At 35.9% G+C, this 24064-nt stretch overlaps 1 protein-coding gene across 1 annotated transcript in view; it reads left to right on the top strand.

Moving 5' to 3' along the window:
- Window positions 1-24064, top strand: part of LOC122809959 (cathepsin L-like proteinase) — a 340112-nt gene that overhangs the window by 114962 nt on the left and 201086 nt on the right. The gene's annotated exons all lie outside the window — the stretch shown is intronic.

Below are 24064 nucleotides of genomic sequence, written 5' to 3'. Positions count from 1 at the left end.
CAGACCACACAGACACTGTATTCACATTAACATTTCATAACAAGAAACAATCTGTACATAAATGTGTCTCAACCAGTTATGTTGAGAAACACAAGGTCACTGACATTCCTTTTTGCCATAGTAGCTCAGTAACAAGACACTTCTGGGCACTTGCGTTCAAATAACAAGAGGAACTGTCAAACTAACTGTTGCCTGAAACATTAGGTTTCTTGGGTTGGGGGGGCTTTGAATACATTTTTTCTCTTCATACACATTTCAAGAGTGTGAGAAGAGTGCAGTAAGGCAGAAGTGTTGCAGTTTGCATTCCACCTTGCAAGTTCTAATATGAACTTTTTGCAGTATTTGACTATCTAGTACATAAATTCAAGATATTGTTTCATGGTAAAATGCATAGCTCAGAAGCTGTTGAATATATACGTTCAAAATAAAGGCAGGACTTCTCTGTCTAAGTGATGGAAATGAACTGTGTGACTAACTGTTTTAGGTTAGTTCCATTCTAGAGTGCACAGTATGACAAGAAAAGTTAATCCGTAAAGCAGAATCAGCTGTGTTGTGATAGGCTAGACCCACCTTCCCAATACATACACACACACACACACACACACACACACACACACACACACACACACACACACACACACACACACACTGAACAGAGCACCAGCCATATAAATGCATGGAGCACAAGCACCAGCCATATAAATGAATGGAGCACTTCTTACCACGGGTGACTCTGGCAGCAGGCTTAGTGCTAGCAGCAATGTGCTTGGGAAATACATTCTCCACGCACGTTTGTAATTTAAAATGCACATTAGTGTGTGATGCATGCATGAGTCCTCCACCTATGATGGGTCCTCCTTAAAGAAAAACAGGTCTTGCAGCTGTAAAAGTGGGGGGCACTCCCTCCCCTTCTCTATATGGTTCTGGCTCCTGTGATCACAGGCAAGGTTTAAGTCATTAGAATGGGTAATTTAGGTGCTATTTGTTTTGTGGATATGCAGGAGGACCATTAGAGTGGGGTTTGGAAATGCCTTGTATGCCAGGCATAGATATCCTCACAACAACCTGTAGGAGACAGAATAGTGGGATAGGCCCTTGAAGCATTCCACATAGAACATGTTACATACACCCTGTATTCTTTTACTGAGGAACCTCTGTGTACATTCCAATTGTTGGATATGCCTAATGAGCATGAACTTCAGTCAAACAAAGATGTCTTCACAAATATAGCAAAAGATATTCATGCATATCAGTAGACAGAAGGTGGACTTATATAGTGTCAACTTTTTTCTACTCTTTAAACAAATCAGCAGCATTCTTACTTGGAAAATCTTGGAATTTATTCTGTTTTACAGATTAAAATATTATTTTACTCAAATGTTTTGGCTTTTAGCAAATACTTTAAAAAATCTGAGAAATACCAGAGCCACTGAAGTACACAGTTTTTTTCGGTACTTACGTATTAGCGCAACCAGATTTTAGCGGTTGCGGTAATATGAATGCTGGCATGAAAACGACTGTGGTAATTAGTACCACTTGTTATTTTACATCTTTACTTACAACAAATAGGTTTAGCTTACATTCAGGAAGATAAAACAACGTGTGAAAATCTTCTTCCTGTTTTGCGTGCTTTACACATGCACGGTTTAATTTCCTGGGCTGCTATGTATGTTACTGTCGAAAGGAGTGCTTTTCTCTTATCAAGGTGGAATGCTGAAAAGAAAAACATGGGGAGACTTGGAGAAATGCTTTTTGGTAGACTATTTATAAAAAATTTACAAACAGACTTGAAAGGAGGAAAACTTTTTTTTTTTTTAAGAATAGAAGCTTGCAATAACAGTAAAAGATTTGCCAAACTGATGATATTGCATTATGCTGACATGTAGGGTAGTTTAGTATGTGAGAAGTTGACAGTGGTGCTTTGGCTACTTGTAATTGTGATAGTGCTATCCCCTCGGACAAACGGAGATTGTGTTTCAATGATTACGGCTAAAAAAGATGTGGATTTCTCATTCGCTGTTGTACTGTTTCTGTGTGTGTGGAGAGAAAGTTGTCAGCAATTGTAATCGCATCTTCCTGAATGTAAGCCAAACTTATCTGTTGTAAGTAAAGACGTAAAGTAACAAGGTACGCTAATTCCCATACTCGTTTTCAGGCCAGCATGCGGTTAAACATTACTTTTTCCATGTTTTATCGATAATCCTGCCTCAAAAAAATTTCAGTGTGAAAGAAAACAGTTAATGTGACATTTTCAAGTCAGTGCTAGTAAAATGTACACATCTGGAAGCAACCAGTATTATCGCGAAAATCTGGTTGCGATAATACGTAAGTACCTTTTTTTCAAACACCTTTATTGAATTATCAGTTGTGACATAGGCAAATAAGACATTCCTTCATGAAACCTTCTTGTCGGTAACAAAATGAAGCTGTAAATCTGCCAAAACATGCAGACACTAGAAGTTTGAATATTTTGCTTAAACTATTTTGTCGCAAGTCTAGTCAGGATAAAATAGACAAACAGTTGTATATTCTGTTCAAGCAGATTTATTATGTACAAACACATCAGGATTGAGGCTTATTAACTTTAACTTAAACATAAACAAACTGACTATCACACTCATGCATGCTCACTCTTCGGCTGCACTCTCATAGTGTCACTGAAGCTTGCATGTGCTTGCTATTTATATGCACATGCTGACCCTGGAAATACTTCTTGAAGGTACAACACACAAACTGTTCTACATCCTCCCTCTTTGAGAAAATGAGTTATGCATTACTATCAACATTGACTGACATGCAAATTGCACAAAATAATTCTTAGCCATGCAATTATACACAACTAAATGCAGATAAAGAAGCATGTCCAGGTTGCTGTGTATTTCACACTGGGTTTGGAAATGCAACCAAATCATGTGACATAGAAATTACAATTTGGTCTAGCAACTGGAACTGTCTATCCTGAAAGTTCAACTTTGGGGACATTTGGGACATCATCAAGAATGGAAGTAGAAGGTGGCCAAGGATGAACACAGGATAGCAGCAGATTTCTTCAGGTCCACCAATTTCATTACATTGACAGGAATTAATTACTTAAAAAATTAATTCTTGAAGTAATTTTCTTTCTAAATATGTTTGTTTTATATAGTTCTTGAACTATATCTAAAAAAGAAAGGAAATCTTAATAATATTCCTGTCAGAAATTACTTTGGAAATTTTCCTGTCAGTTTATCAGTCTGAAATGAGTTCCAGTAAGACAAATTCTCAAGACTCCAGCATCAAGAAAGAACTTCAGTCTCTGATAATTATAGTCCAGCAACTTACTGCTAAGATGGATAAAATGGATACTAAAATAGACACTTTCATAGAAAAACTACAAAACAAATAGACTTGTTACATATGGACCTGCAACAACAGAAGATCCAGATGACAGGCATAGAAGAAGCTGTGAATGACATGGAAAATAGAATACAAGAAGAGGAAATCAACATTGAGTTTCTGCTGAAACAAAATACACATTTACAAACAAAGCTGGATGACCTGGAAAATAGATCTAGGCAATAACATTAGGATTTTTGGACTGCCAGAAAATATTGAAGGTAACAATATTACTTCTTTTTAACAACATGGCTCCCTAAAACTTTAGATTTACCAGAAGCATTCTCTTTTGGTATCGAAAGAGTACATAGATCTATAGCTAATACTAACTCTAACAAAACTATCCTAGATCAGTTATAGTTAGATTTCTATCATCTTTTGATAAAGAGATGGTTCTTAAATCTGCTTGGGCTAAAGCTCCTGTTAAGATTAATGAAACAACTGTGCGTTTGACAATGACTATTCTTCCATGGTATTAGCTAAAAGAAAAGTTTTTCTGCCACTAATAAGGGAGCTTAAAAAGCACAGTTTAAAACATACCTTCTGTTTCCTGCCAAGCTTAAAATCTTCCTTCCTGATGGTCCTAAAATTTTCGATGACTTAGACTCTGCTTTACTGTTTATCAAAAAATAAGATTTTGGAAAAATAGAAGAAATGGAATGGGCTAGTTCTTCGTTAAAGAGACTGGCAACTGAAACTTCGTGGAAGACTTCAGAGAAGAAGAAGAGACTAAAAACAAATGATTTGTACTATGTTTTTTCTCTCTCATCATTTTATTTTATTATTAATCTTTTAAATATAGTTCCTGCATTTCCAAGAAGCAACAAATATTTTGAAAAGATTTAATCAAAGTTATTCTCTGTGTGCAAAGAAATGTTTTGTTTCATAACTAGTCAAAATATTTGGAGATTTAATGACAAGCTGTGATTTAACTTGTTTCTCTTTCTGAAGAGGAAAAATAAGGTCAGTAATTTGATACATTTTTTTTCCTTTAAAAGTTTATATGTTCTTCAAATGCTATTCCTAATTATACTTTCTTGATTACACAGCATATGCTTGTTTGTAAATAATCTGTCATGCTTTAACCAATAATAATTAGAACTAAATAATAGTAAATAATATGTTTTATTTTTAACTCTATTAATATAAACAGTAAGTAACATTCTATTGTATATGCTTCTTATAGCTTTCTCTTACATTTTTTTATTTCTGCCTTACACCCTTTTACTTTCTACTCTCTTTTCTTTTCTTTATTAATATATAGAAATGCTTTTGATCATATAGACACAGTAAATAATAAGATTTGCATAGGAGTTGAGTTGGGACAAAAATGTTGAGTTTTGTTACTTATTAATAATTTTGGGCTTGATTTCACTTACATAGAGTCTGTAATAACCTGTAGAATGCATTGTGAAGGTTTTGCCATGTTTAGATGCATTTACACTGCTAAATGAATGTTTGTCACTAGTTTTTAATAAGTTTCCCACCAAAATGTTAAGAGAGACAATCTGGGATGTGGGCTGTCTCATGCACAGTGTCCATGAGCTACTTCAAAAACTTCAACTCTCAGAATTCTCACAGAGAAGCTGAAAGCAGCTGGTCTCACCTTTGACCTAGATATCACACTGACACATCACAGATACAGGAATAGCAGATTAATAATATGTGTTAAAACCTATGTCCCAAACATATACATTACTATAACTCATTTAATTCATCTGATTGGCAAGCATAAATAATTTTATAACTCTATACTGGAAGAAATTGTCATGTGATATATTTTAAGCAGTAGTATAGCATGTTTGTAAAATCTGGTTACTAAAATGTGTTTGCTGTGCATTATTTTGTATAAAGCAGACAGATTTATTGAAGGGACAGCAATGTAAGATGGCTCAGTAAAGATACAACTCAGTGAGATCAGATATATATATATATATATGTGTGTGTGTGTGTGTGTGTGTGTGTGTGTGTGTATGTGTGTGTGTGTGTGTGTGTGTGTGTGTGTGTGTGTGTGTGTGTGTGTGTGTATGTGCGTGTGTATGTGTGTGTGTGTGTGTGTGTGTGTGTGTGTGTGTGTGTGTGTATGTGTGTATGCATGTGTATATATATATATATATATATATATATATATATATATATATATATATATGTATATGTGTGTATGTGTATGTATGTATATATATATATATATATATATATATATGTGTGTGTGTGTGTGTGTGTATGTGTGTGTATGTAGATATGTATATAAATGTTTCTGAGAATCTGCTTAACTGTGAAGTATGATTTATAACAATTTCTATGAATACAATATTTTATTCTATTGGCAATAATGAGTTTGAGTAAATGCTCATATACAAGCAATTCAAGGTTTTTTTGGAAGCTGTTAACTGTATTTACATGACAGAAAATAGATGCATCCTAATATATGTAATGTCTGAATCATATTAGCCAAAGTTTTGATTTAAATGAATGTTAGAACTTATTTTTCTCTCCTCTTGATTTCTAACATCAAGATTATTTGAATGTTATTTGCATACAAGTGTTTTATATTACATGGCTGTATATAGTAGTATGAACAGTTTTTAAAAAAAAAAAAAAAAAAAAGGTTTATTTTAGTTTATATGATGCTGTTTTACCAAATGTGTAGTCTTGTCTTGCTAGATAATTGAATTGAAAACTGTTAACTTCAGTTAAATATAACTAGTATTAAATTGATAAGGTGGCAGCTGACGAACTGCTGCTTAGGGTAGGGGGTTAACTTGAGTGGTAAATACTACTCTAAGTTGGAGTTTACAACTCCAGGCTGGATGCAAGGTTTAATCCTTACATTATTTTCACTTGTTCATTGTTATTTGTATATAGTTTTGACATCCACAATATATTTTGTACATTCATTGTCACTACAAACAAAATTGAATCCTATACGAAATCCCATAAGAGATTCAATAAATACAGCTATATTTAAAGGTACACCTAAAGGAGGAGATGTAACATTACTTATGTTGTTATTTGTTATTTTGATCATAAGATTCTTAAGTTTTAAAACTGCCAAATGACATCTTTAAAAGGAATTTCTTTAAACATTAATGGATTGAATAATCCATGTAAAAGGGCAAGCCTAATAAGATACATTAATTTACATAAGGCCAACTTAGTCTTCCTACAAGAAACCCATCTCTTGAAAAAGATATTGATAAACTAGCCACAAACAAATATACAGTATTGGTTAGTTCAGAGCACACTCAGAAAAAAAGAGGAGTGGCTATTTTATGGAATAAAAGTATGCCCATTCCTAAAACCATTAAGTCTTATCAGGATTACAAAGGAATGTTTTGTATGGTTACAATACAAATTAATGGGAAGACTTACACTTTAATTAATGTATATTGGATACCTGGAATTGGTATAAATACAGTGAAACATCATCTTGATAAGATAATATCATTCTCTATAGGAGATATTATTTTAGCTGGTGACTTTAATTGTATACTACATGAAATTGATACTACCACTATAGGAAAGAGAAGAATTACATCTAATGCAAAATATTTAAAGGATTTTGCTAATTCTTATCATTTGAATGATATTAATAATCAGATAGATTCAAAATCATTACCATACACCTTTTTTTCTAACAGATACAAAACTTATTCAAAAATAGATAGGGTCTTTATTTCTAACCAAATGGTAACAGATTTAATTAATTCCAAAATCATTTCATGTCCTATATCTGATCATAATTCAATTGTTTTTGAATTCATGATAAAAAATACTCATAATGTTCAGATCAAAAGGATACCAGCATACTTAACTTAACTAAAAGACTATAAAGAATATATACTTTCAGAAGTAAAACATTTTTAGACATAAATAACACTCCTGAAGTCTCCATTGTTTATGTTTGGGATGCCTTAAAATCATATCTATATGGACAAAGTATCAGATGGTATAATAATAAAAGGAAATCTTGAGATAAGGAATTGTTAGATATTCAAAGTAAATTAGACTCAGATAAACATAATAATAAAGAAAATATTATGGACAAGAAAGTTATTGAAGAAATAAACAAACTAAATGAGAAATACAAAGAAATTTTAACTCATAAAGTTAAAATAACTTTAGAGAAATACAAGTTTTGTCTTATTCAATAAGCCCCAAATACTTACATAGACTTAAAAATAAAACAAAAAGGTTGAATAAACAAAACCATATCAAAGAAATCTTTTCTCTAAGGAAAAGAAGAATGTTTCTAGTATACCAGAAATACTAGATGAATTTAGAAATCACTTTCACAAAATTAACCATAATAATATTAACATGGAACCTAAAGATAAAATAAAGGAGTTTATAACCACAAATATGAATAAAAAGCTTAATAAACAACAGATTAAACTATTGGACAAGAGTATTTCATATACAGAAGTTATTACACAAATAAATAAGCTTAAATCAAACAAAGCACCGGGTAATGATGGTATTATACCAGAAATATATAAAATCCTTTCTAGAAATACATATTCATTAATACATAAGGTTTTTATTTTGGCCCAAACTGAGTTAATAACCCCCCCATCTTGGCAATATACATTTATTTCGCCAATTTTAAAACCTAATAAAGATCCAACTAGATGTTCTTCATATCGGCCCATCTCATCACTTAATGTTGATTATAAAATGTTTATGAATATCTTTGCTGATAGATTGAAGACAATCATTCCCGGCATTATAGATATAGATCAGACAGGCTTCATTGTAAATAGAAATACTTTTGATAATATAAGAAGAACTTTAGCATTAATAGATTTTGCAAATAGGAAAAAGAAAGATTTAACACTTATTAGTCTTGATATAAGTTCAGCATTTGATTCAGTAAGTTGGGACTATCTGTTTACCTTAATGAAGTGCACAAACTTCTCGGATGCATTTGTAAATCTAATTGAACATTTATACAAAGGAACGTTGGCTTATATTAAGGTAGGAACATATGTTTCACAAAAATACCCATTCTTAAAGGTACAAAACAAGGATGTCCACTTTCTCCACCATTATTCACTTTAGTAATGGAGCCTTGGGCTAATTTGATCAGAAACAGTACTGACATAGAGGGTTTTGAAATAGATGAAAATACAACATCCAAAATTCAACTTTTGCAGATGATGTTCTAATTACATCAGCAGGATCTAATTCTTCTATACAGTCTCTATTTGATAACATGATGAATTTTAAAAGTATTTCTGGTTTAATATTCAATGAAGAAAAACTAAAATACTACCTATATATACACGAAAAATATTCTCATTAGTGATTTTACTAAATATGTACCCAATTCAGGTCAGATAACTTATTTAGGTATAATACTATCTAAAGATATTAAATCTATTATATATAATAATTATAATACCTGTTTTCTTAATATACAAAATATTTTAATACCTGGAATAATATGTTTTTACTATGGAGGAGAGACTTACAATTATTAAAATGATAATATTCCCCAAGATTTTATACTTAATACAATCAATAATACTTCCACCTACAAAAATAATTATCAAGAAACTGAACACACTAATGTTAAATTTCTTATGGGCACCTAATAGACCTAGGATTGCATTAAAGAAACATACTAATAGCTGGTCTCAAGGGGTATTTCTTTTCCAGACTTTAATTTATATACTATCTCTTCTATTGTAAAAGTTATTACTTTATTAATAGATCAGTCATATGTCACAAAATGGAAAGATTATTGGGAGCTAATTAGTATACACTTCATGAAAATCTCCTTAACACATAAAAATATGATTGTAAATAACTCCATGTTATGGTTACTAAAGGAATTTTGTACTTCACCTATTACACCTAAACATATGGTTTGTTACCCATTAAATATTATTATTAGTTATCGTAACTTTATATTCATGCACCCTAAGTATAGGGAATGGAATTTTATTGTATTTCCTATAATGTATACTCAGGGTGTGCTTTTGTCATCTACTTCTGAAGGAACTCATTTAGCTATAGATAATGATCTAAAGTACTGGTATCAGTTGATATCTGATAATAAAGTTAAAATCTAGATTTCTTAAAACAAGAATTTGATCTAAGAGAAACTTGCTGGTTAGAGGTTCAGACCTTTAGACAACATCTCATTAATAAAATAGATTTAATGTCTATAACTGTTAAAGAATCTATTCCAACACTGATTGATTACTTGATATTAAATTTACAACATAAAGTTTCTGATAAAGGTAAACTTTCATACATACATAAAGTTATCAGACAAGAAACTTTTTACAGTGTAGATTCATACTGGAATTATTTCACTTCTATTAATGGGGACCCACCAAATCAACAAGATAAACAATATATATTGGAATCTGCTTATAGAACTACATCTTCCATTGTCTGGAGACTTTATACATGGAAATTTTTACATAGATCTTTTTATACACCTTTGATGATGAATAAAATAAATAATAAAGATAATCTATGTAAGAGATGTAATGTAGAAATTAATGCTGACTGGACTCATATGTTTTATGACTGTATAAAATTGAAAGAATACTGGAAGTCAATTAATGAATTTTTGCAGGCTCTTTTTACAGATAATTTCATTATTTCTAAATCTCTTATATTATTCAACACACCTGTACCTCAAAGTGTTAAAAAGGTTAAGCTTCCCTTGTTATGGTCTATTCTAGCAGTGGCTAGGAAAATAATAACTAGAAATTGGATTTCAGATACACCTCCTTCGTTCAATGAATTTAAAAATGTTATGAATATAGTGTGCCATATGGAAATAAACACAATTAGGACTAGAACAAACAGAAAAACATCTTATTTTATTGTATGGGATAATTTAAAAATTTGTTAAAATAATTTTAATTTCAATAGCATGGTATTTTAGTTTAATTAATTGATCTGATTGTAGTGGATGTGTTTGTAAATACTTTAGTTGTTTTGTTGAATATTATAATAATACCTATTTTTAATTACTTGTATAAAATTGTTATGATATTTCTCTTATATGTTATAACAATAAACCTGTTTTGAAAAAAAAAAAAAGAATGGAAGTAGAAGTTAAGACACATTCTGCAACAGGAACATTGTCTGGATTGCTCTGAGATTTAGAGTCTGTATCACACGTACAATGCTGTGATATCGGTTCTGATACAGGAAGAAGATGTATTCAATTTCTCCTGTATTCCACACACTCATATTCTACAAAGTAGGATCTTGGCTTGGCACATATACCTGTCACTTAACCAAGCCGGTCAAAGCCTTTCACCATTTGTATCCTCACTGTCTCTCCTTCTTTCAAAGGACAAAGAAATCTGCTCATTTTATCATAGCTGCACTTCTGGAAAGAATGCTTTCTGAATAGTTGGGCTTTGATTGCTCTGGTGTTTTAGCTTTAGGGACCAACAAACTGGAACTGATAGGCAAAGCTGTCCTAGTCTGCTTAGATAGAAGTCTCTGAGTAGGCGAGCCAAGTATATCGTCAGGGGGTATGTTTCAGAGACTTAGTAAATTTAAAAAAACATTGGTATTATCATGCTTTGATTTCTCCAACAGTTGCTTTGCACTCTGTACTGCATGTTCAGCTAGTCCACTTGACTGCGGGTATTCAGAACTACTAGTAACATGTACAAAGTCCCATTCTTTTGCAAATTTCTGAAACAACTGACTGGTAAATTGAGTACCATTGTCAGAATGAACTTTGTGTGGACTACCATGGACTGAGAAATGATGTTTCAACTTAATGATATCAGTAGTGGATGTTAGGTTAGGTAGCAAATCGATCTCAAACCAGTTCAAATGACAGTCTACCAACCCTAAATAATGCTTGCTAATTGTTCCACTCGAATATGTCTGTGGCTACTATTGAGCAAGGTAGTTCAGGAACTTCACTTAGCTGAAGTGGCTTTTTTTGCAAATGTGGTTTAGTACTATTACATACTGAACAAGAAGAAAGTACTTTATCAATGTTTTTTGCTAGAGAAGGCCAAAATACTAGTCCTCTTACCCTTCTTTTGGTAGAGTTGGAACCTGGGTGGCCACAATCCAAAATCTGGATGTATTCATGTTGTAAGGAAGTAGGGACAACAACTTTAGGACCTTCGAAAATAATGCCATCTTCCATCAACATCTCATCTCTGTAAGGAAAATAAGGTTGCACTTCAGGAGGTACACAAGATTGGTTTGATGGCCATCCAAAATTGATGTAGTGATTGAGCTTTTGCAAAACTGGATCAGTCTTTCTATGATCTCTCAGCTCATCAAGTCTCATAGCAGAAAAATTACGCACTTCCATGACACTGAAGTCAAAATTCTCTGCATCAAACTGTTCTGTGGTATTTCCGGGTGATCTAGATAAGGTATCAGCCAGATAAAGAAGTTAGCCTTTAGTACAGACCATTGTAAAGTTGTACTTTTGCAATTTGAGCATCATTCTTTGTAGTCTTGCTGGAGCTGAAAGCATAGGCTTCTTTAAAATAGTGACTAGAGGTTGATGATTATTCTTTGTCTGAATAGCTCGACCATAGATATAATCATCATCATCATCATCAGCCCCGTTTTTCCCATTTTTTCTACATGGGGTCGGGGTATCGTGTTAACTGTCACCAACTCTCTAAATTCAGTGCCACACTCCTGCCTTCTTAACACTCATGCCTGAAAGTCACAGATCTTCTTTCACACAATCCATCCATCTCTTTGCTTCCTCTTACCTTCTTCCTGTCTGTCCCAAATCTTCCTCACCAGATTGTCTTCTGCTTTTTTACACATGTGCCAAAACCACCGTGATCTGTTCTCTTTGATCTTTTCTGCAATTGGAGCTACTTTGGCTTCTGCTCTTATGTCCTCATTTCTTCATCTGTCCCACAGTGTGCATCCTATCACCTTTCTCAGGCACTTCATTTCCATCACCTCTAGCTTCTTCAACTGTTCTGCCTTTAAAGCCCAAGTTTCTGTACCATACAATAGTACTGGTCACACCACTATCTTATACACCTTACTTTTCAGCTTCTTTGGCATTCTTCTGTCATAGACTACCTCTGATACTCTATGCCAGTTGGCTGCAACCCCTCTGATTGTAGCTTTGACCTCTTCATTCAGACTACCCTTCTCCTGAACTAGTCCTCCCAGATACTTGAAGCTGTTTACCTGTTCCACTCTCTTCCCTTCTATCTCTGTTCTCAGCTTCTTCTGATTTCCCCAATATGCTGCCATTACCACTGTCTTATCTGTGCTTAGTTTCATCCCATGTGCCTTCAGATTTGCATTCCATTCTCTTATCCTTTGCTGAAGTTCTAGCTCAGAGTCTGCCTGCACTGCTACATCATCTGCATACAGCAGCTTTGTTGATCCATCCCCTCCAGTCTGTTTGCTAATGTAGTCCATCACCAGTATGAACAGCAGTGGGCTCAGAGATGAACCCTGATGTACACCCACACCTACTGGGAACCCCTCTGTGAGGCCGAACACTGTTCATACTCAAGTCATTGGGTCCTTGTACATAGCCTGCACTAATTCTACCAGTGTTTCTGGGACTTCAAACCACCACAGTACTGCCCAGATCATCTTTCTTTGGACCTTGTCATATGCTTTCTCCAAGTCTAGGAATGCCCAGTTGGACTCTCTCCTCATCTCTAGCTTCTTCTCAAGTATCTGTCTCAATGCAAACATTGGGTCAATTGTGCTGCATCCTGATCTGAATCCAAACTGCTCATCTCCCATATTACATTCTACTACTCTGTGTATCCATTTATCAATCACCCTCTCCAGAACTTTCATGCAATGTGATAGGAGTTTGATGCCTCTGTACTGCCCACAGTTGTGGATGTCCCCTTTGTTCTTGTACACTGGCAAGAGTATGCTTATTCTCCAGTCATCTGGGATATGCCTTTCTCTTCACACTGCTAGTTGTACCCTCAGGAGCCAATTCTCCCCTATCTCACCCAGCATCTTTATCATATCTGCTGTGACCTCATCTGAGCCTGCTGCTATCCCTGACTTCATCTTCCTTAGTGCTATTTTTACTTCTTCTAGGGTGGGCTCCTCTTCTTCTCTCATCATAGGTTGTTTCTGGGGCTGTACAGCTTCTGTGGGGTTTTCTGCATTCAGAAGTTGCTGGAAATACTCCTTCCATCTGCCTTTGATATCCTCTGGGCTGGTGAGCATGTTGTTGCTGGCATCCCTTATGAAGGGTGTATGACTATCTTCTTTATCTTTCAGTCTTTGCCTTGCAACCTGATATACTTTCTTTGTGCCCCTTACTGAGTCACTTTCCAGAAGTTGGTACAGTGCTTCCGATGCCCTATTCTTTGCTATTGCAACTTCTTTCTTAGCTTCTTTGTTAGCCAACCAGTAGTCGTTTCTAGCCTGGTCAGTCTTTTCTGTCTCTCACATCTTCCTGCACTCCTTTTTTCTTTTGATGACTTCCTGGACTTCTGCATTCCATCACCAGCTTTCTTTATATACCTTATTTCCATACCTGGCTCGGTCACATATCTTTTCTGTAGTCTTAACACATGCTGTTTTTAGGCACTGCCATTCTTCTTTAACTCCACCTATTTCCTCCTCTTCTTGGGGTGCTAGAGGCCAGAGTAATTCCTTGAACTGTTGTACTTTCTCTCCAGTCAACTTCCAGGTCTTCAGCCTGATCTCTGTTGACCTTAGAGCCTTCTCTGACCACTGCTTACCGCTAATTGTGGCAACTAGTGGTTTATGCTGTGGGCCGACTGTTTCACTGGGGATGACTTTGCAATCATGGATTCTGTCCCAGTGTCTTTTCTTTACTAGGAGGAAGTCTACCCGAGTTGCATGCTGACTACTCTTGTATCTGATCTTGTGACTGTCTCTCTTTCTGAACCATGTGTTGGTTACTATCAAGCCATAGATATAACCATGGGGTCTATATTATATGAACAAAAGTTCATATATTCGAATGCTGTAAACAGTGAAAATGTCATACTTTTAACCCTTTGTTGTGGGGGGCTGTGCCCCCCACACCCCCGCTACTTTTGTTCTTCTAACAGGAACCCTAATCATGAAATTTTGAACATGCAAATACAATTGTCGGAAGTTCTTTCTCAATTTGAGCATCATGCATTTCAGTTTGGGTAAGAGTTCTAGATGCATAGGCCACTAGTCTACCTTCTTGAAGAATAATTGTGCCAAGACCAAATTTTGAATGATCACAGGAAAGAGTTACTGGTTTACTGACATCATAATATCTTAATGGAGATAGGGTAGCAATTTTCTTCTTGAGGTCATCAAATGCTCTCTGCTGCTGTTCTAACCAAGACCATATAACATTTTTGCATGTCAGCTCTCTTAAAGGCACTGTCAACTCATTGAAATCTGGTATAAATTTGCCTAAGTAGTTGACCATACCAAGAAAAGGCTATAGTTCTTGGACATTGTTCAGTGCTGACATCTCAAGAATGGCTGTTTGGATGGGTCAGGTCATAAACCATTGCTAGTGATTAAATGACCTACATATGGAACTTCTGGTAGTCTGAATTTATACTTCAGAGGACTGAGCTTCAAATTGACTTCACGTGCTCTTTCTAGAACTTTCTTGAGATTTCTGTCATGCTTAGCTTCACCATTGCCTCCGACCAATAAATCATCTACTATTATGGCACATGGATAACCTGAGAAAATCTGCTCCATTGCACGTTGAAATACTTCACTTGCAGAATTTACTCCAAAAGGCATCCTTAGAAATCTATACCTTCCAAGTGAAGTACTGAATGTAGTAAGTAGTGAAGATTTGCTATCAAGCATCACTTGCCAGAATGAACTCTTTGCATCCAGGGCAGAAAACACAGTAACATTTGGTATCAAGGCTGCGGCTTCTTCGACTGTTGCCATAGGATAATGAGGTCCCTCTAATCCTTTGTACAAGTCTCTTGGGTCAATGCATATTCTGATTTCATCTGAACTTTTTTTATGTGCTGCTACCATGAATGACACCCATTTGGTAGGTCTGTAACTGGACAAATTACACTTTGTTGCACCATTCTGTCCAACTGGGCTTTAACTTTGTTCTGCATAGCTATCAGAACTTTTCTTGCAAGTCTGACCACTGGACTGACCTCTGGGTCTAACTTCATGGAATACACAACTGGAAGTTTACCTAACTTGGCATCGAAAATATCAGTATACTCTGAGAAAATAGCATCAGTGAAACTGGAACTGGGACATCTGCTTATATGATGAACTTCTTAATAAAAGAAATCAGTTTCATTCTTAAACTGTCTCTGAGACCCAGCAGTGACTCCACAGGTATTTGGACTACATAGAACAGTAAGCTGTAACTGTTCCCAGCCAAATAACATGAAAGCATTACTGAGCCTTTGGTTTGAATTTCTTCACCTCCATAAGCAACAAGCTTTGCACAACTAGTCAAAATAGGTTGCTTGCCAGCCTTCACCTTAGCAAATGTTTCTGCTGACATAATTACACTTTGAAACAGTGTCTACTTTGAGCTCCATAGATTTACCATTGATCAGTACAGAACAAAACACTTAATTTTTTGCCAACAAATCTACTGCATTAACCTTTTCACCAATTACTGATGCACCATCCGTCTAAAAAGTAGGATTGCAGCTTTCTACATGATCAACTTGCTTTATTAATATACCACCTATATGGAAAGTAGGGTCGGAGCTTTCTATGATCAACTTGTTTTCTCAAGTGACCTTTTTTTATAACTGAGTGAGGTTTGTTTGACTTGCAAAACTTTTGAAAATGATTCCATTTTTTACACTTGTGGCATTGCTGACCAAATGCTAAGCACTTTTCTCTTTTAGAATCATGGTTGGCACTGCAATTGCAACAGTTGACTATAAAGTTTGACTTGGATTCTGTTGACTTACCCTTGTACTGCATTGAGCGTTCTCGTCTTACTGAGCTAGTCTTAGAACTTGCTGGAAAGCTATGTGGTTTCCCTATAAAACTTGCAGCGGTTGCTGCTCATAGGTTAGGTTAGGTTAGTTCTAGGCTAACTGCCCATGTGGGCCATTTTAAACCTAGCCAGTTACCCCATGTGAGAATCAAACCCTGCACCATATGTCTGTAAGATAAACATCTTAACCAGTAGGCCAACCTCCCACCTGTGCTTAGGCCTGTTTCTGTTAGCCATGTGATGCATGCTGTCTATAGTCACTCTAGAGCCTGCTGAAATCATCTCTTATTGCTTGCAAGCATATCTGTGTGCCTATCTGTAAGCTCATAGATTTGACAAGTCTCAATAGCTTTGCTCAGCATTAAATCACTGTTACAAAGTAAAATCTTTCTCACTGCAGCATTATTAATACCACAGACAAGCTGTCCTATATTAACTTATCTTTCAAATCACCAAACATGCAAGTTTTAGCTTTGTTTCTCTGATCAGCAATATAAACTGCAAAACTTTCTCTTTGCCTTTGATTCCTTGTGTAAAACAAGTGTCTTTGTATTGTAACATTTGTCTGGGAGTTACATATTTCCCTGAATGTACGTTTCAAGCACTCTGGGTCCTCCCTTGATTCAGCTTGTACAACAACACAATGATTTTCCCATTCACCTTCATATACTGCTGGTGCATACACAAATGGATGCTCTCGTTCAATAGCTACTGACCCTGCTAGGTTTAGCAAAATTAATGACTTGGTACGTGCATCTTTATCAGAAAAAGCCACTTGTATGAAAATATTGTATTTTTGCTCAAATATTCTCCAATTCTCTGTAATATTTTGATCAAATACAAGTGGACCTGGTCTGCAAAATGCCTCTGCTATATTAATACACAACAGTGAAGACTTTTACAAATATGCACGAACACACGCACATGTACATATGCCAGAAATTCATGTCAGTACCTGTAATTATGCTATTAGGCTATTGCAGTTATGCTATTAGGCACAATGAGCCTCTGAATAACTGAACTTTGTAAAATAAGTCTCTGTGGCACAAGAACACTTGTGAAATCACCTCTTATCAGTGTAAGAAACATTTCAAAATGACTGCATTGTGCAAATAAACTAAGTAGAAGCAGCTCAGAGTAAGGAATATTTTGGAATAACTGTACTTTGTGAATAACCAGTACACAGCACTCTAAAACATTTTCAAAATGGCTATACTTTGCTAAATAACTCTATACAGTATAAGAAACACTCTGTAATGGCAGCACCATGCAAACAGACACACCCAGCACAAGAAACTTTTCAAAATGGCTATATTTTTGATTGCACTTCACAGGATAGTTGCACTTTGCACACAGTAAACTCTTTGAAATAAATACACAGTAATAAATACATACTGTATGCACTTTTACACACTTTGAGATACTTTGAACAACTTTAATTATGCTTTGTATGGCTTCAGACAATGCAAAATAGTATGTTATGCCAAAACATAGCAGTTTTTGCAAAAAAAAAAACATGCAGTCACCTTGCTATATTTATATTTAATGTGCCCTTTTCTTGCCCTTTATTATATTCATTTTGCTTATGTAATCTCTTTTCATGCCCACTATACTTTTCTTGTGCTTGTTTTACTCTAAACATACTCGATTAGCAACTCCGAGGTAACTCTGAACCCCGTATGTACTTTTCCAACAATTATTTTATCAAATATCATAGTTTTGAACCTTTCCTTTAATTAATAAACATTTTTGCCCATCGTTTGCTTAATAATACATTTCTATGCAATTCATTTGCTTAATTATGCATTCTGTGCCCTTGTAATGATGCTCTGTTTCATTTCTTTTATAAAATAAGTTTTCAATACCTGTAATTCATTTCTGGCCCTTTTTACTTAATTCAGCTTCACTGTTAACTCTACCCTTCGTAGCTCCGAAAGGCAGCCTCTGGAATCTCGGTTCTGACACCATGTCGCTCGTCTAGTCAGGATAAAATAGACAAACAGTTGTGGGTTCTGTTCAAGCAGCTTCATTATGTGGAAGTAAAACACTGCAGAACTCACCACCAAAGATTAAAAATTCCACTCTTTATTAACGAACAAACAGATAAGCGCTTTCACGTACCTAAGTAGATGGAGATCTGATGAAGCGTACTTAGGTACGTGAAAGTGCTTATCTGTTTGTTCATTAATAAAGAGTGGAATTTGTAATCTTTGGTGGTGAGTTCTGCAGTGTTTTACTTCCATTTACCGTCTTGATTGACTGCATAACTCTCTGGGGACCGTACGGAGATTTGTACTACAGCTTCATTATGTACAAACACATTAGGACTGAGGCTTAGTAACTTTAACTTAAACTTATAAACAAACTGACTATCACACTCACACCTGCTCACACTCTAGCTGCACTATCAAAATGGCACTGAAGCTAGCACGTGCTTGCTATTTATATGCATGTGCTGACCCTGGAAATGCTTCTTAAAGGTACAACACACACACACACACACACACACACACACACACACACACACACACACGCTGTTCTACAATATTCATCTAATGTATGTGAAGATCTGAAGAATGCTTTCTATAATTATCTCAGGTTCCATAGCTGAGGTTCGTTTTATTACAGCTTCCTTTTGCAAAACTAACAGGTTCATTACTTTAATTTATTACATGTCTCACTTCAGTTGTTTCATATGAAAATCTTGTACAACAGCATACATTTCCTTGCAATGCCATCACCATTTGTATGCTGGTGGAAATAATTGATCTATCAATTCTGATGTTCCTATTAAGTTACATTTCATATCACTGCAGGTTTCAGTGGTAGAACATGGCCTAAACTTCAGGACTAAAATCAGGGAGCTTATGAAGATGATAGATATACAGTTAGTGCTAGCATAACAGCAGTAAAAATTCTGTTATGATTGGACAGTTAGGACTGGAAAGTATTCTGCTGGGCAGAAGGTGATAGTGATGCCCTGTCTGGTCCACCCAGGCATTCTACTTGTATGTTTTATGAGAGTGAAGCTATTACATTAGCAGTATTTCTTAGTAGTTCTCAGCTTGCTAATAAAACTGACTGTTGTAGCCTTGTGCCCCCCCCCCCGATAGTACAGTAATCCTAACTGTCCAGTAGACAGTATAGATTTTAATTCACATCCCTGTGACTAAATTAAATTAACCATCAAGCAGCCCTCTCAGTTCTTTCTGCCTTAGTTTGTATCACTTGGAGGATCACCTGCTTATTTGCATCTCTATCATTGCTAATGTATCTCCCTACTCTAATCTGTGCACAAACTGGTTACTAATCAGCAAGTCAATGTAAAGACACACTCCCAACCTTAATAAACTTTGCTGTCTCTTCTCTCCTTCACTTTACAGGTAGTTTGAATTATTACTTACCCTCTCTGAGGCCTTCACTCATTTCCACTGATTGCCTCTCTGGTTTCTTTGCATTCCACCTGGTTTACACCCCTTGTGCTATCTCCTCCCCAATACAAAGTCTATATTAGTATCCTGCTGAGCATGGAGCCATCTTTAAATCTCTAGTCTCCCACCAGGACACAAGTGCTCTTCAGCAATTACATTCTGCTAGCTGGTAAGCCATTAGACCTCAGGAATTTCTTTTAAAAGTGTTCAGATTTGTAAAGTAATACTTACTTTTTGCTGTATTTGCATTTATACAACTAGTATTCATTTTTCTGATTCCTGACTACTGATCTGCCGTTGTTACCTGCTGTTATTATACCTGGCTGATTGTTTCCTCTCAGCAATTTCCTACTCCTTTGCTCTGGCTCACTCCGCCCTCCCTGCCCCCATATCCCACCCGCCCTGGGACCTCTACATTTATCCCCGCATAACCACACCCACCACATTCCTAGCCAATCGGAACATATTCGCTCTCCACCCACTCCATAGCAGTCCAATCCCACACCCACCCTTTCCCTCTCTGAACACATACCTACTATATACAATCCCCACTCATCTCAACATGTCCTACACTCACCTTCCTCTCCTACTACTAACTCTTCTAACTATTCTTACCTCTACCTACCTCATAACCTACTATGAGCAACCTTTAAATCCTACCTTTGTACTCCACACAAACATACCCTAGCTACCCCCAACTACACTCACAACCCATCACAGTCCCATATACAGCAACTCATATCTTGAACCTAAATATCATCGCCTCTCACACATCAAATACCTTATTCTTGACTCACAAAAACTTGCACAGCATCAAAACCTCACAACTAACTAACCTTATTCATGGTTTATCATTAATTGATGGGGACATCCACCCCAACCCAGGCCCAAACACAGACATACCATCCCTAATTCCCAAACTATGAAACCTATGTCTACACCACAAACTAAACCTCCCAAATCTCTCACAATAGCTCATCTTAACATCCGTAGCATATGTAACAAACTTCCTGCTCTTCATGCCCTACTAGAAGTCCAACAGTTTGACATTCTCTGTCTTACTGAAACCTGGCTGAAACCCACAATAAAAGATAACGAAATTATCCCCTGGCTATAACATCCTAAGACAAGATCGCCTTAACAAAAAGGTGGAGGAGTAGCTATACTCTTCAAAACTGGACTGGAAATAAGTAAATCAGCCCTTACCCCACCACATGACTCTAATGTTGAACTGATTATTTCCAAACTCTCCTAAACTCACACAAAACTATTAATATTATCTGTACTTATCTTCCCCAGGCAACAATTCCATATTAGAAGACCTACTAAACTGGTTTTCAATTAATCTCCTTCAAGAAACAATACTACTAGGTGACTTTAATATTGATTGGAACATGTGCAAACAAACTAATCCATCTACCATTATTAACCTGCACGGATTCCATCAAACCATTAACTCCACAACTAGAACAAATAAAACAATAACAAAGAAACCATTCTCGACTGGATCTTGACTAATAGTCCCCAACAAATGTATTCAACAGGTACCCTCCCAGACGACCTTAGCGACCACTCTCTCACATACATCATTAGGCACAAAACTCATCTAACAACACCTCCCTAATTGGCTCATCTTGCAGCAAAAACATTTTAACCTTCAGCAGTTTCAAAATGAACTCAGCTTGATTAACTGGTCACCTCTAAAACTCTCCCAATAGATGAAGCTGTTAACCACTTTAATAATACCTTTCTTACTATTCTCGATCATCATGCCCCCATCCGAATGAAATCTAAGACAGCTCAATGGCTAACAACCAACACCAAACAACTTATCCTTAGTAAGAATAAAGCATGGACTAAATGGAGAACCACGAAGACTCTTTTGATCACCTTAGCTTCAAACAAAAGGAACAAGACTAAGCTTGCTATCAAACAAGATAAAAGGAACTATTACACCAAACTACAGCAATCCTCCCACCACCAACCACAAAATTTTGGAAATCAATTAACTCACTACTATCCCCGGCAAGGTTGAAACCCCCAACCCACTAGGCTCCTGCCCTGACTCTCCCTACAAACAGCTAACGATTCAATAACTTCTTTACTTCAACCATACTTAAACTGGCCAACCAACAAAGCCCTGACCCCTCTTTACTAGGTAATACTAACTGCACTCCACCTCTATTTCAACTTAAACCCATACCTACTTCCTATATTTTAATTTACTTCAGAAACTCAAACCTCAACCCCTCAGCTGACAAATTGCCAGCAGAATATCTCCAGCTAGGTGCTAAAGCTATTGCCTACCCTATCTCTATTCTAATCAACAGAACCATAAAAGAAAGTACTATACCCTCACTCTGGAAAATCTCCCACATCATCCTCTCTTCAAAGGGGCGATTCATTTGAGTACTGAATCAATGCCTATAGCACTGCTATCTCCTATTGCTAAAATAATGGAGAAATGCATCCACAAACAGCTTTTAAATCACCTCCTATCTAATAACCTTTTAGCTACTTGCCAACATGGCTTTCGTCCCTACCATAGCACCACAACAGCCTTATTATCCTTCATAGACTCCATTAATATAAACCGAATAACAATCTTCTTTCATCTGCATTCTTTGTAGACCTGTCAAAAGCCTTTGACATGGTGAATCACCAACTCCTCCTACATTGTTTAAAATCTCTCTCTCGCAACAATCTTGCTTTAAGCTGGTTTACTTCCTATCTTCAGAATCGGAAACAAGCTGTTTTATGGAACAACAATCTTTCCGAACTTCTCCCTACCACTTTAGGAGTACCTCAGGGCTCCATCTTAGGTCCTCTTTTATTTTCCATCTTTATTAATGACCTGTATCTAGCCACCCCACTAACTACTTATTCAGTACGCCGATGACACCACCATCATCTGCTCTGCCACAACCCAAGCTGACCTCCACTCACTTACTCAAAAAACTTTTACCACCATAGAACAATGGTTCTACAATCACTGCCTTCTCTTAAACCCTAAGAAAACTAAACTTCTCCTCTTCTCACCCACACACCTGTCTCCGGCTATTAGTTTCACACTTACTTCTAACAATGGCACCCTTATCTCTCCTGACCAAACAACCAAACTTCTAGGAGTTACTATCGACAACCTACTAAAATTTGATTTTCATATCCACTCTGTCATAAAAGCAACTAACAAAAAATTAGGTTCTCTCTACAGAATCAAATCTTTCTTAACTCCTGAAGCAAGAACTACCATAGCCAGAACTTATCTTATCTCTACTCTACTATATGCATCCCCATATATACTAATCTTTCTAAACATAACATCAATAGGCTTACAACAGCCTATAACAACATTGCCAAATTTGCCACTGCCTCTCCATATAAAACACATCACTGCCTGAACCTCCTTAACCTAGGGTGGCTGGAGTTACCTCACCTAATTCAATACTATCAGCTTACAACTGCCCATAAAGCCCTTTACCACCCAGAAAAGATACCAATGCTCTCCACCCTGATAAAACCCTATAACAACCTAAAAACCCTACGCTCTTCCAATAAAATACTGATTCAAACCTCTCTATCAAAGAATACAGCAGGTGACTCTATATTTTCCAACTCAGTTGGTAAAATTTGGAATCAACTTCCTACAGACCTCTTAGCCCAAACTTCTATCACACTATTTAAAACTCAACTGAAACATTTTCTAACCAATCACTGGCTTTGTTCTTGCAATAACCCTAGCTGATCACGTACCTCCTACCTTCTCCTGCACCCTTTGCACTGTCTCCCAACTCTATTTCTCCGTTTTATTTTTCATCTCTACCTGAGAAATTGACTCTCTCAACTTCAAACTAAAATTTTCTAGTAACTCTATCTTTTGCTTTTAAACTACTTAATTATTTCTGTCTCACATTTTATATACCTGTACTGAAGAAATTTGATGGTCTCTGTTTTCACCTTTTGAACTTACTGAAAAGATAGCCTAAATGCCTGTTTTAGTTGAGTCTTAAATTCTATGTAATTATGAATGCCTGTTTTAGTTGAATCTCAAATTACCTTTGTACTTTGACCTGTACTGTAGAAATTTGATAGTCTCTGTATTCACCTTTTGAACTTACTGAAAGGAAAGCCTATATGCCTGTTTTACTTGTGTCTTAATTCCCTATGTAATTTTAAATCCCTGTTTTAGTTAAATTACCTATGTACTTTGAATGTATTTTTTTGTTATTATGCATTAGATAGTGGAGCTTTTCTCCTCGGGCCTCCACTGAAAATGGACATGTATCCAGTTGGACTAGCCCGGTTAACAAATGTAAAATAAATAAAATAAAATAAATAAAAC

This window comes from Protopterus annectens, chromosome 1.part1, assembly GCF_019279795.1.
Source record: "Protopterus annectens isolate FY-2018-M chromosome 1.part1, PAN1.0, whole genome shotgun sequence".
Lineage (NCBI taxonomy): Eukaryota > Metazoa > Chordata > Ceratodontiformes > Protopteridae > Protopterus > Protopterus annectens.
This window is presented reverse-complemented; position numbering and strand designations above follow the sequence as displayed.